Source organism: Scomber japonicus, chromosome 10 (genome assembly GCF_027409825.1).
Source record: "Scomber japonicus isolate fScoJap1 chromosome 10, fScoJap1.pri, whole genome shotgun sequence".
NCBI classification, from domain to species: domain Eukaryota; kingdom Metazoa; phylum Chordata; class Actinopteri; order Scombriformes; family Scombridae; genus Scomber; species Scomber japonicus.
In genome coordinates, this window is record NC_070587.1 from 6,306,412 (window position 1) to 6,321,160 (window position 14,749).

A 14,749-nucleotide genomic window follows, 5' to 3' on the forward strand; every position below is an offset into this window, starting at 1 on the left:
CAATATTGGTAGTCAGCCAGACACTGTCCCTATGGATACAGTTGCTCTAATTGTGCTTAATTAAATGAGAGTTGTTAAATGATACGTGTTATGTCCAGCCTTGAAATGAGTGAGTGCCAGTTTGACTCAGTATTGTTTCATGCTTGTTTTATTATCCACACAGTATTATTTATTCCACCATACATTCAATTATAAACATTTTAGATTCAGATTAATATGATTTTTAAGTGTTTTATGATATTATATGTAATATATTTTGCTTAAAGCTGATGATCAAATGACATCACATGTATAATCAACATTTTCATATTAACAATTGATCAAATATGATACTTATCAGCTGACTCTGCAGTTCCCCTCAGCTCTATGGAGAGTTTTAATATCTTTTAACTCTCTGAATTTACAGCCCACAACTTGTTTGGTTCTGTTTTCATTAGCCTCATTTCCAGCCGCAGCAGGTAGGCTTTTTTCAGTGAAAACACTTTAAAGTCCCGCAGCACATTACCTTGCCAGCACCAGGCAGCCAGGAGATGCTGGCCTCAAACAACATGGTGGATCTCAAACACAATTCTCAGCTTTCTAGGTGGAGTAACCTTCAACTATGGAGCAGAAGTCTTCTTTTTTCTTATATTTTCCCTCCAAATCTTGAAAAATGAAACTATAAAACTGTTTATAAGTTCTTTTTCAATTATTCTTTTAAATTCACACAAACCATTACACCATAGATACCACACAATGTTAGCTTTGTACTGTGTGGCTTCTTGTAACAAATAAATGGTGATGAACAGTTTGTATAATCTGTGAAAAAACCATATGCATTATTTCTCATTAGCTAATGATAGTTGATTGTTATGGAGCAAGTTGGTGGAAAGCCAAACAGAACTAAAAGGAAAGTGAATATTGGTTGTAGCCTATACAGCTATGGTTGTGCAGCTCCAACCTGACATGTTAGATGGTTTGTTACACAGAAACAAACAAGTCGTCCTTGGAAACTGTTTTGGGGCAAAAAGGTAGGCAATTTTCTGTCTATCATTGTCTTACTTTGTGTGGCAATCTTTATGAATTACCACACAATACAATCTACACATTTTGATTGACTTGTCTGAATATTGTTCCTTTTTTCAGTTCGGTTTGGGGGGTTTTGGGGCTGACAGGATGTTTTGACAATCAAATTGGTATGAGCAACATCACATTTTTGTCCAGCTCACACTGTGGTAAACAGAAAACATACATCCACTAATCGCTGGTGTATCCCAATCCACACCTTCCCTCAAAGCTGCTTCATGAGAATTAACTTCTTTTTTTGTTTTTCTAGCTATCTCTGTTTTCACTTGTTAAATAACTCTGTTTGTTGTTGTCAACACATGAGAATCTTCTAGAAAAGCATCCAGTGCCTGTTTGTTTTTCTCACAATATGCTGATCAATATGCTATGAAATTTTAATTAGACAGCAGACCGCTTCTGTATGTTTTCTTCAAGATAAAGAAAGAGTCCTTTGTGTTTATGATTGCATTTCTACAAACCAATGCTGGAGCATTTTTGACAAATTTTCAAATTTATCACATAAGAACTCAATAATATTGTGGGTGCTGTTATTTTCTTGAAATGTACTTACACATAAAAGCCTGCACACTGTTATACACACAATGCACACTTACACTTGGGAGAAGCTCCATACGGTGCACTGGAGCAGCTGGAGGTTGAGGACTTTGCTCAAGGGCACCTAATTAGTAGTTGGGGGCAGGAGATTATTTGCTCCCTTCCTGCACTCAGAGAAGTTCAATCCGGTGACCTTCGGCTCATAATCTTGCTTCGCTAGCCTTGAGGCTACAGCCACCCTCTATTGTATGAAAAGAGGCAGGGAACAACCTACAGCAAATGAAATCCAACATTACCACATTTAGGTGTTTTCCATGTCTCCCATTGTACTCCTGTGTGAATTTAAAGGATAAGGCCAATCTTTTTTTTCCACATCCTAATAACCTCTATAATCTTCCCAGTTGTTTCTCATTTATTATTCTTTATCGTTTTTCATCATCATTCCTAAACCTCCCTCCAGCCCTTTCCCCCAATGAATCATTCTCCTCTCCCTCTCTCTCCCTCTCTCGCTCTCTCTCTCTCTCTCTCTCTCTCTCTCTCTCTCTCTCTCTCTTTCTCACACACACACACACACACACACACGCACACACGCACACGCATACATGCACACATACTCCAGCTGATGTTGCAACTCCCAATCGATTCGGTGCCCCGAGCATGTGAAGTATGGCACTATTTTATTTTCAGTATAATACATTGCAATCATGCATGCTAATGGTTTATTGTTTGTGGACTGAGCTTATACAGAATGCATTGTTTGGAGCTTCATTGTCAAAACTATTAATTGCTGTTTGCTGTGCTGAGATAACTCACATTGGTTTGACAGCTACAGTAAACTAAGACAATATGGGAATAGAGAAAAAAAAAACATTTCATATATCTGGGCAAGCATGCTAATTTTACATAGATAGAAAGACATATACATTATATAACTGTCCCATAAGGTTTATAAATGTGTTTAAGACATAGAGATTAAACTTATTTTCATTCTATTTTGAATAATTATGGGGTCTATAAAATGTCAGAGCCCCAGGTGACACTTTAAAATATTGTATATGTCATGCCCCACCAACAGTAACACCAAAACCTAAAGATATTCATTTTATGTTGATAAAAAATAGAAGTTCAGTAAATCATCACATTTGAGAGACTGAGAAAAAAAAAGTATGACACATTTTTCCTTATTCAATGACTAAAAAACTGCATTCATTCATTTTTTATCCACTGAGCGACAGCACAACAAGCTATAAGTACAACAGTGACATACTTTCACTTTGTAAAGAATGCTCTACTATGTTCACCAGCTAATTGCTAACTTTGACTGTCTTCTTTTTCATACTAGACAGGTACTGTACAGTCGGTTTATCAGAGCTTTCTTTGCTGAAAATAGCTGCCTGCTGTTGCTGAGTGAACCAAAACAGTAAAATTGCAGCCGGTAAAAAAAATGAAACAATGAGGTGAAACATGATAAAACATGTTGTAGAGCTGAAGGGAATGATGTCTGTCATGGTTTTAAAAAACACACATCTGTCAGGTGAAACATACTGCAGTTATGTTATGAACTATCCAACCTGACATCTTTCAGACTTTGTGGCTCTAATAACCTCACAATACTTCCTCCTTTGCTCTTGGACATCATTTATTATACCTGTGGCCTTTGTTATTTGAACATATAAATAAATGTTGTTTAGGATAATTTGCTGAAATGACTGATGGTGTTGTCTTTCGTGGATGGACAGTCTCCAGTTCTTTCTTCAGTCAATCAAGTTAAGTATTGATCGACTAAACATTTCAGCTATATTCAGACAACCACTGTGTGATCTGAAGAAGAAGAAAAAAGCTTAAAAACCATAAAATGTTCTTTTCTTCAGTTGATTTTAAGCCAGTGTCACTACTTCTTTTATCCATGACACATATATACAGAAATATTTACTTTCAATGCTGATAAATAACACGTGTCACAGAATCTGACTTATCAGTTTTCATATAGCGGTGATCTTGCACCAATGGGTCAGATCCACTCACTGAACTTTCCACCACTGTGTCTTTTCTAATTTCCTTTGACCAGACTCTTGTGTCATCTTGATTTCTATCTGTGGAAACAATGCCTTAAGGGATTAATAACTTGGGAGATGGAGGTGGTGATAAATGATGCCTTGATGGTCCCCTGTCTGAGACTGTACAAATTAACTCCAGTTCACTTGCCATCATTTCTCTCGCCTCTCTACGCTGCACTTAGCTGCTCCATTATCTTACCGTACCCTCCGTTGTGTTTGATGTTCATTGTGAAAAATACACATTTTAAAACAGCACGTATCCTGAAACTCTAATTATGGTGCTGACTGACCTGCCAACAAAAAGAAAAGGAATTAAAGTTTCTTCGCTGCTGGGGTTTGCCGACAGCTGATGATCGCTATTGATGCTCCGAGGCACTCAAGAGTGAAGTATTTTAATATGATAATAGGAAGTTATGACTTGGAACAAATTCAGTGCTTTAAAATGCCTTTCACGGTTGTAGAAAAATGTGTGGGAAACAGTCTGTGTCTCTGCCAGAAACAATATCTTGATGGCATAGAAAGCCCTGGAACAATGAAGTTTTCTTAATGACATTCTCTTTGGTGTTGCTCCCCTGGGCAGGAAGGACTACCTGTTTGTGTTTCTCCAGTTGCACATATCCATTTCAATGGGTCATAGCCTACCTTGAGGTGATTTTATCATAGTGGCTGTCAGGCTGGGCCCATGATGTGAACCCTCACATTGTGTCTCAGGGTGAAAAGGGAGTTATACTGTATCTATCAGCTACTTTGTAAATTTTCCAGTTGGCAGAACTTTAATTCTCCTGTGCCTCGTGTTATTTATCTGTCATATACAGAAAGTATTCAGACCCCTTCATTTTTTCATACTTTATTATGTTGCAGCCTTATGCTAAAATCATTTAAATTATTTTTTTTCCTCATCAGTCTACACCTATAATGACAAAGCAGAATTTTGTAAATACTGTGTTTCAGAAGTTCTGACATACAGTACGTATTCAACCCTTTCATATGACACGTGAAATTTAGCTCAGATGCCTCACATTTCTCTTGATCATCTTTGAGAAGTGTCTATACTTTTATTGAAGTGCCAGCTGTAGTAAATTCAATTGATTGGACATGATTTGGAAAGGCACATACCTATCTGTATTAGGTCTCATGGCTGATAATGCATATCAAAGGGAAAACCAAGCCTCGAGGTCAAAGGAACTGCCTGCAGAGCTCAGAGACAGGATTGTGTCGAGGCACAGATGTGGTGAAGGCTACGAAAAAAAATTCTACTGCATTGAAGGTTCCCAAAAGCACAGTGGCCTCCATAATTCTTGAATGAAAGAAGGTTGGAACAACCAGGACTCTTTCTACAGCTGGGTGCCCAGAAAAACTTAGCAATTAGGAGAGAAGACGATTGGTGTCATTCTAATATAATCTGAAAATTTGTTTGTATTTTCATGAAGTGTTTTTTAAATTTTGTACTTTTAAGTCAGGAATAAAGGCTGTTAAAATGAGGACTGATGTGTTTGGCTGGGTTGCTAGAGTGTAAACCTCCCCGTGATACCTGCAGATATGGATTTTTCTGTGAATATCAGATTGTGCGAGTGGGGTTTTTTTTCTTTTGTCTTTTTAGACATGTGAGCATGCATCCCAGGATCAAGCCATAATGGACAGAGACTGTGTGGAAGAGAGACTGCAAAAGCAGGGGAAAGGTTCACCATACAAATTAGCCTGCATGTATGTTTCTACAATATAGTTGCCCTGACCCTTCTTACTATAGACATGTTTCAGGATGACTAAAGCACATAACAAACACATTGCTTTAGACTGAATATCTGTGGCAAAGAAAACAGGGCTTAATGCAGCCAAAACCAATTGCTGTATCTATAGCCTGATTAGATGACATATTACATTAAAGGTGTCCTGTGGAGCTTTTGTGAAACAAAAGTGATGTTTACATTCAGATTTCTAGCCAAAATTGACTGTGTGTGTGCCATCTATGAAGATATTATTTGCATTTCCTCCCTTATAAAATGTGTGAAAAGCTCATTTTTAAAATAATATTTAACCCTTCATTGTTTACCTCTGCAAGCTGGCAGTCTTCTTTTCTGTTTTTCTGATCTATGTTTCCTGGCAAGAGACTGATATCCACTGACTGTGTGGAATAATGTGAAACTGGCAGCAGGACATCACTGCATTGCTCAGGCATGTGTGTGTGACTCCTCATGTGTGTGCAATATACAAATAAAACTGAGACTCACTCATTGACATATTACTGCATATTGTTTAAAAGGGGTCCAAAACTACACAGGATAACATATATGAATCAGTGGAGGCCATGTCAGGAACTTTCTCATTTGAAATCCTTCTTTCTTGGTGTAATATTTACTTTAAACAATCATAATGTTCAATGCACATATTGTAGCCGCTCTGCTGTTCTTTGGATAGCATCCATTGTTAGACTTTAAATTTGTTGAGTTAGACTGTAAGCTCACTGAACCTTTCATGACTACCACTACACATATACATGATTTATCAGAAATCAAATAATGATATTTAACCAGGAGTAGTACGCAGGTTAGGTAGACTGAAAGTGTTGGAATGACTCATGATGGGTCTGTAAAACTGCAGCAGAGTACTTCCTCGCCACACAGGTTAGTGCATTAAGGAGGACCACACTCACACTGGCTTTGATGACTGTGTCAATGAGAAAAGTATCTCCCAAGTCATTGGCTCAATCAATGCACTACACGCTCTCTGAGATGCTTTAGAGGTTATGCAAATTAACAAGGCTGGTCTGTGACATTTTGAAAGCCCTAGATGGATCACCTCTATTAGCAAAGGCTTTGACAGATCTTAAAAAGTACTTCCTCCTCACATGATGGGGGAGGTTTACTCTACTCTCTCACTCCTCTGCCAACATGATTTGTGGTCAGCAGGATCAGTGGTGAGTTCATATAAAACAAACACAGCCCCGGCTGAACAGGAGCCCACCTGTGAAATAGAAGCACAGAGCAAAGAAACTGTCAGGATCCAGAGAGAACTGATTCTGTGTTGCATCAGGCTGAGTAAGTGTGGTAAAGATACCGGGGCTTACTAAAACTGCATTCTTGTCAGTCTGTTGTTGCACAGCAGCTATTCATGGAAGTGAAACCTGTAGCACAGCCTTGCTGTCCAGAACCACAGAGTTGATTGCGGAGCATTCCCACAACAGCGATTAGAGGCATAATCACTCCATTCAAAATGATCACAATGGAAACACGCATCGTAAAATGAAAACAAAATGTCATATTCACTGTCCCCATTAAAGAGTGAATATTGTTTGCACAGCACCCAAGTGACACGCTAACCTTCATATAAATTGGTTGCAGCACTTAACTGATGAAATGACAATACCCAGAAAAGCGCATTATTGTAGACGAGGCAGCAATTATCTGGTTAAAAGTCCTTAAAGGGAGTGATTGAGAGAAGAATAGGGAGGTTGATTAAATTCTGACGCACACCAGCACTCAATTAGGGGTGGACTGTAAAATCACTGATGTTACCTGGAATTACCACTTTGGATTCCTCCAATTTATATATTCATTTTTTTATTTATATGTTAAAAACAGACCACAGTGGCAGTTTATCACATGATAAGTCTGCTTTTGTTCACCATGAGATACTTGACTTCATTGGCAGTGTTATTGCACCAAACAGTAGCCAAGGCACAATTAGACAGGGGGAGAGTAACAATAGCAAATCCTTTACCGAAAACTGCATTACATATTAAGTCTGACTCCAGCTCTTATATTGCATGAAATGTTATATTTTTCCACCAGGCATCAGCTACTCTGACAACCTAAACCATTAAAGGAAAGTGAATCCAAATTAAAACTTTTCTATTATACAGGCAAGACACCAGTCCTTAAAGGATGGGTTCACAATTTGTCAAGTCGGTCTTAACACAACAGTCAAAAATAATACTTTTTAAAAGGTTTTATTTGCTGTTATAATTCTTCCTGTTTACACTGGCCATGTAAAGATCCCTTCCGAATGTGCTTTCACTATAAGTAATGTAGGACAAAATCCACAGCCTTCCGTCTGTTTAAAGATGTATTCAAGGGATGCCCTGATGGCCTAATGATTAAGGCACATACTAAATAATGACAATGTCTACAATTCGAATCCCAGGTGGGGGACTCATTTTTCATGTCATGCCTCTCTCTCCTTCTCGCCATGTTTAACTGTCTCACTACAAGGCCAAAAAATGTCAAATCAAGAGGATATCTTTACACTTTAAGTTACAGTATAAATCACTGTCTGTTCTTTCCCCGGACTATGTGTTCCTATTAGGCTGCAGTAGAAGAAAAGTAACTAAGATCCAGTGATGCCAATACTGAAGAAAACAAAAGTTTAAGTGTTTAGGTGGGCTTTAATTGCTGAATGAATAGCATGAATGGTCATCAACTCTGATAGCACGGTACAAACATGATTATTCCAACTGCAAAATGAACAGAGGCCCATGTAATGCATATTTATTTTTCACATGCCCTTTTTTTAATCATTATGAATACTTAATTAGCAATTAGAATAAAACTCAATTGCTAAACTTTAAATTGAGCCATTCACTAATTAATAATTAAATCTTTAAACCGTTATAACACATGAATAATTTCTTAATGTGTTTTTAATAATAAAGTAATGTACGTGATATCATCTGTCAGTAATACATAAATAATGTAGCCTATAACATGTAATTTCAGGCAAACACCTCACGTTCTGTGGCTCTGATTGCAACCACTGTTCTTACAATTACTGTATGTGTTGCTGCATTCCAGCATATAATCAGAGCTGAAGAGCAATGATAATAAATTATAAATGCTAAACAAGTCATTGTGCACTGGTGAAGACTTTCACAGATGCCCAAGCCTTCATTATGCTGTAGCTTCTGGTTTCAGTATGAAAGATGGGAAAATGATAGTACCAGGAGCAGAAAGATCAGCGTCAAAAACATGCAGTCATTCATAAATACCAAGGGACATGAATAGTCTCTGCACACAGAACAAAAACAGAGGAATCACTAGGGATTTCCTGATGTTTGTGACAAAGGACCAGAGTCATGAATATTTAAAGTAGTGCCACTAGATGAAAAGTTTAAAGGTGTGGCAGGAAACATCAAAGTTAGATGAGCAAAGTTTCTGTTAATTCTGGGGTACTGCTCTGTGTCTCTCACTCAGATGCCTGTGTACCTTCTTTTTCATTTAAAAGGCAAATCCCGGCATATCACAGGTGTCAAAATTCCCAGTGCAAGCTTCTCAACACCTATTTTTTGGATTTTAACATACTATATATACTGTAGGATCATACAGCAAATAAGGTACCAAAACTAACAGACTACAGTCATGTACTGTAGAAGTTCATTGAGACTGCACTTATTCTCACTGCTGTTTTAAACAAAATGATAAAAATCAGCATGCTAACATGCTCACAGTTTTAAACCATCTTAGTTTAGCATGTTAACATGCTAACACTTGTTTATTAGCACTAGCAGTTTATTAGCAGGTATTTAATCAATGCATTACACATAGTGAAATGTTGATCTGATGGTGGTGCCTGATGCAAAGTCAGAGGATCATCATTATTACAATTCAACCAGTGAATAATATGAACTAATTGTTGGTGGCTCTGGAGGAAGGGTTACAGTAGTAGGAATCATCATCATTACATTAATGACATTTGAATTCATCCTCTGAGGACCTTTAATACAGTATATGTGCCAACTGTTATGGAAACCCATCCAATAGTAATAATGTCACTCTTGGAACAAAATGTGATTGTTGAGGTGGAGAGAGAGACAGGGCATCATCAAAAGGAGATCACCAAATTTCCATGGCAGTCCAACACATGTTTACTGAGATATTTCAGTCTCAGCCATCATATTGTCATCCTGGAGCCCCTTCCCTAGCATGACTAAAACAATCTTTACTAACCAGCTTCACCTTTTGTTTATCTCTATAAGTTTGGCCACTTGTGCTGCTCCACAGTGAAGGTGATTAAAACTGTATAAACCATTATATGTGAAATCCAGCCTAATAGAACTTATACATTCTCATATGCAGGGAGTTAAGTTGAGGTAAAAGGTGAGTGAAAACATTACAGTCATAGTCCAACTTATTCAATCTAGCACCATGCACAGTACAACAAATTCAGCACAATGGATAGTATCACACTAAGTTACATCTCTGCTGGACTTTGTACATAGTTTTAGTTCAAAGTTGAGTTGTGTAGTGTTAATCCTGACCTAAATATCTACAACAGCAGATTCAGGTTGATTCAAGAGATTCAAGAGTTGCACTTTCACCTTACAGCTACCCAGTCAATTACAGTGTTGAATAATGGGAAAGCTCAAATGAAAGGACTATTTTTTGATCAAGGGCACTCAAGAGGCAGTTGTTGAATGAGCTGAGAACACGTTTTTCTTATACTCCCATAACCAGAATTTTTTTCAAACTTCAAACTAGTGACCTTTTCAAATGACCACTTTTATATCCATTAGGCTTTTGCTGTGCCAAAAAAAATTGATGACTACAACAACCACTCCACTTAGTATTTTTACATTATGTGCTTATGATATGAAAGACTGTATTTTGGTTTATCAGCAGCCATTCATAAATAGGTCCTTGTGTCCCCATTGCATATTTCACTCGAGGACAATGGAGTCATATTGAGGCATGTCACACAAATCTCCATTGGCAATGTCTGACATCTAATCTAATCTTTCCTCCCTCCATTTCTTTTCACCGCTAGTTTAACAGACTATTATGTTTTTAGCATTTGTGGCTTCCGGTCTAAGCTCTTCCCGCAACTCACTGAGTGACTTCTCATCTAGACAGTATAATTGGTTTGTCACGGCTATAGATGACAGGATGCCTCATAAACCTTCAATGAGTCATTTATTTTGTGGCACCAGCTTCTCCACCAGATCATGGCTCTCTAAGGGCTCCAGTGGGTCCAGTTGCAACAGGTTTTTGAATGCCATAAAAAAAAGATCAGAGAGAAGTCAAGGCAAATTTTCAATTAATTCATTATAGTTTAGAAACTGATATCTTATGACAAGAGTGTAACCATGCAGATAGCATATAAAGTAGATTTATCTGCATGTGAATGGTTCCCCTTTTTTCTATGTGGTTTATGTACCAGCCTTGAACCAAAAAAAAAAAAAAATGTTTTGAATCTTTTTTTCCGATATTCTCATCTCTTGCTTCAGGCGAAGACAGCAATACACCAAATGTACACCCACATGCAACATTTCAACAGCATCCCCTTTGGTGACAAGTCCATTCCCACTAGCATTATCCAACACAGCATCACACTCCTAAAAACGATAGAAGTAAAATAAAAATGTTAGAGGACAAATTTTAATTTCTCATTATCAGAATTTATTAATCACAGAATCTTCATATTTACAAATCACTTCCTCTTCTTTATTGCTTGTTCACACACAGCCTGTTTGAGAGTCTTTCGTTTTGTTTTTCATAAATGGCTTAATTATTAATATTACACAGCAATGTAGTCTATAATTTTAAGATTATTTATTGATTTCAGCCAAGGGCCTTTGGTTCTTGGTGACATATGAGTCAGAGCAACCTGCGCTACAATTCAATACCTGTAGTACACAGATGATGAAGTCATGCATTCAGAATCACATTAGCATGGCTCTGACCAGTTTTACATAACGTATCCCTGGATAGAGTAGATCCCACAGGGACGTGAATAAAGCATAAGGCCTTATGCAGTATCTTCCTGTGTTCTAAATATCCCCTCTCAACTTTTTATAAATGTGCAGTATTTATCATTTGGAATTCTACCACAAAAAGCCTCTGTGTATCACTGGGGAAGGAGAGGGAAATGGCAAAGGGAGTACTGGAATAAATTATTCGCAGACAAATCTTTTATTCCAACACAGAGCACAGAAAACAAGTGTGTCAGCTCCCCCAGTAATTCAAGAGGTACTTTTCTTTTGTTCTTCCCTTTGTTTTCAGTGCGAATGTGGAAATAGAAGTTGCTAAATAAGGCCCCTCCCATTTCCCAACTCCCTTACGCGCATCGTCTGTCTTTCTCTTTCACTTTGGCAGCCTCTATTAAGCAATAGATCATTACCTGTTGTCTGTTTTCAGTAACTTGTACTTCCAAGTCATGTCCATAATGTAAATTGCAAGTGACAAAGTCCACATACAGAGCTGGCAGGAGCATCCCCTCCAGTGTTTATTAAGTTTGCCAATTGAATAAATTACCTGTGGTGACCACATAATTGAGTTGACCTTATAAAATAACAAGAGGGGTGGCTCTGATGTGGCACACTGGGTGTCACACCTTCCTCTGCTTCACAATGACCCTCTCTTTCATTGTTTGGACTGGATCCTTCTTATTAAGACTTAATTACTGCCACGCTATCGATATTTCATCCTCATTCTCTCCAGCTGCTTTTGGTTGTGGCATGATGAGGAGGAAAGACTTGGTCAAAGGAATGAGATAGTGGAATAGAAGAAGGAGAGCTCTTTCATCAGACATCACTGAATGGACTTCTTGAAGCAAACATGGCTCCAGGATGAGGTAGCTGATGATGTGTGTATTCTCATTAGATCATATTTAAAGGTTTTGCATGATGAGGGGAGCTTCCAAACAAGACATTCTGCTTTCAAGCCCTTAGATGTATTGGAAGCCCAAAGGATCAAATTTACACCCTTGAACAGTCCACACATCACTTCATACTGTAGAAAACCTTTCATAGAGTGGATAACATCAGCTCACTGTGAAATGTGTTTTTCAGCTTGCTTTGTATTCATACTGCAATATACACAACTTTGTATTTGTTTGATACGTGGCTGTTAAGCATACTGTTAAAGAACACCCTCACAGTGTTAGGAAGTTAACAAACCAGTAGTCAAGAGATTGAAACTGAAGCCTTTCACTCACAAACCCTTGTCAAACCTTGTCCAACCTTTAGCTTGTTACCTCCCCTCCTGTGAATGCTAAGGCTCAAAATTATTGGTTTATTGCAATAGCAGAGGCTTGCGCTGTGAGCACGTTCTGGGTAAAGCTCTACATGTCTTAGAATAACATTCTGTTGTTCTTTAGTAAAGCGTGTTCGCTCTGCCAGCTCAGTCTCTTGATCATGTTGAGTGTTGTGTCAATCTTAGAAGTGCTGCAGTTTCTCCAGGAATGTTTCAAGGCCTACCTTGTTTTCTACACCTGGGGTTCAAGTACATACTTGAATTATTAATGCCCCACAGATGTGTACAGTCAGTAAATGATGCATAACCCACATCTACTCATCCATACTGAGTTAGAGACTGTATTTATGAAGTAATATTCACTGGTAGAACCTTTTAATAATTCTAAATGGCAACTGAATGTTGTAAATGACCACTATAGATTATTTAATCATAACATTAGTGGTAAAATAATCTGCCACTTTTGGTGTAAAAAGGGTGAAGAATTGCACCATTTCTCAGCTTCTACCAGCCAAAGTACTGCAATGATGCAGATATTTTATACAGCATCAAAATCTGTTTGGTTATGTGGTTGTATGTGTGCGTGTGTGTGTGTGTGTGCCTGTATTTTCCCTGTGCTGTACTGTGTGTGCTGTGTGTATCTCCCATACTGCTTGTATGTATTGCATATGTGTGTGTGAGAGAGAGCGAGAGAAAAAGAGAGAGAGATCTTGAGATACCTGGCATCGCTGCTGCCTCTGTTTGTTTGGCTCCAGGCTTTCAGACTGTCAGCGCGAGGGCTGTGTAGTGAAACAAAACATGCTGTCATCTCCGTAACAAGTCTAGCCGCCGGGACTCAACACACACACCTCAGTGAGACAAGATGCTGTGGCACAGCCTCTAACTCTCCACATTCTGACTCCAGCAATTGACACTTAGGACCACAGCCGCTGTGGGGATATGGGAAGGCACGGCATGTTTTATCTTGGTATTTCTGTTATTTTGGATAAGTACATTAGGTGAGGTAAATGTGACAAGATGTTCATGATGTATATCTACCTCCTCATTGGTGTGAGAGACAAGGCATTGTATATATTGATAAGTGGAAACAAATGTGATCATCTGAGAGGAGATTAAAATGCATTTTTTCTGTGAATAGTTTTTTTCTTCCTCCGCAATTCTGAGCCAACTTTCATGTTGTTTGTCTTTGCCCATCTGTTGTCTAAACGCCATGCTCCTAGAGGCACATCAGCCCTGGTCTGTAAGCTGTTACAGACGGGAAGTCAAGCGCCTCTTTCAATTACTCTCTTATTGGCTTAGACCTCCCTCTGGACAGGCCAGGCCCAGTGTCAATCCTGCTCGTAATGAGAGGAGATCTCTCCCCACGGAGGAAGCGTCTCTTTGGCTTTACGTTATGTGTCCTCCTGCTCTAACCCGACAAATAGCAAGTGTAGGGGGCGGGGGTTGTGTGTTTGGCCACACTGTATGTGTGAGTGTGGGTGCATTTTGTGTCTTCTTTACTCCACTTTTAACATTTTCTGTGGTTCAAATCACTACACACACATATAATCTTTACCAAACCCCCAGCATCTATCAGAATCAAATCTGTGACAGACTAAGAACCAATTTCTGGAGCCATTTTTGACATTTTTGGCACTTTTCCATTATACAGTTCTGGCACTACTCAGCTCGACTCGACTCAACTCAACTGTACTCAGTTTGGTACCAGGTGCGTCGTTTTCCATTACATCATAGTACCTCCTCAACATGGGCGGGGTCATCATAGCACGGCTCTCCTTGAATCCTCTTGTCTGCCACCACACACAGGAACGTCTACACCTCGTCAAAAGACCACGGTGTAGTTTAGCCGCATAGGAGCCATGTTAACTATTGTTGCTGGTATTTAAAAATGGTGGGGTTTGATTCTTGTGTTGGATGTCGCACTCATGACTCTTCCAGTGATGACACTCTCTGACCAATCAGTGGCCGGCAGTCTGTTGACGTCACATTTTATTATTGGCTCGGCTCGCTTGGAACCTCGCCAGAGCAGGTACTAAAAAAGTACCAGCAAGTAGAGTCGAGTCGAGCCGAGTAGTGCTAGAACTGTGTAATGGAAAAGCCCCATTTGTTCAACAGAGCACGCTGCTCTTT

General features: G+C 38.7%; 1 protein-coding gene across 1 annotated transcript in view; it reads left to right on the top strand.

Moving 5' to 3' along the window:
• The window catches only part of LOC128366227 (endoribonuclease ZC3H12A), a 63,258-nt gene that overhangs the window by 9,772 nt on the left and 38,737 nt on the right, over positions 1-14,749 (top strand). The window lies entirely within an intron of this gene.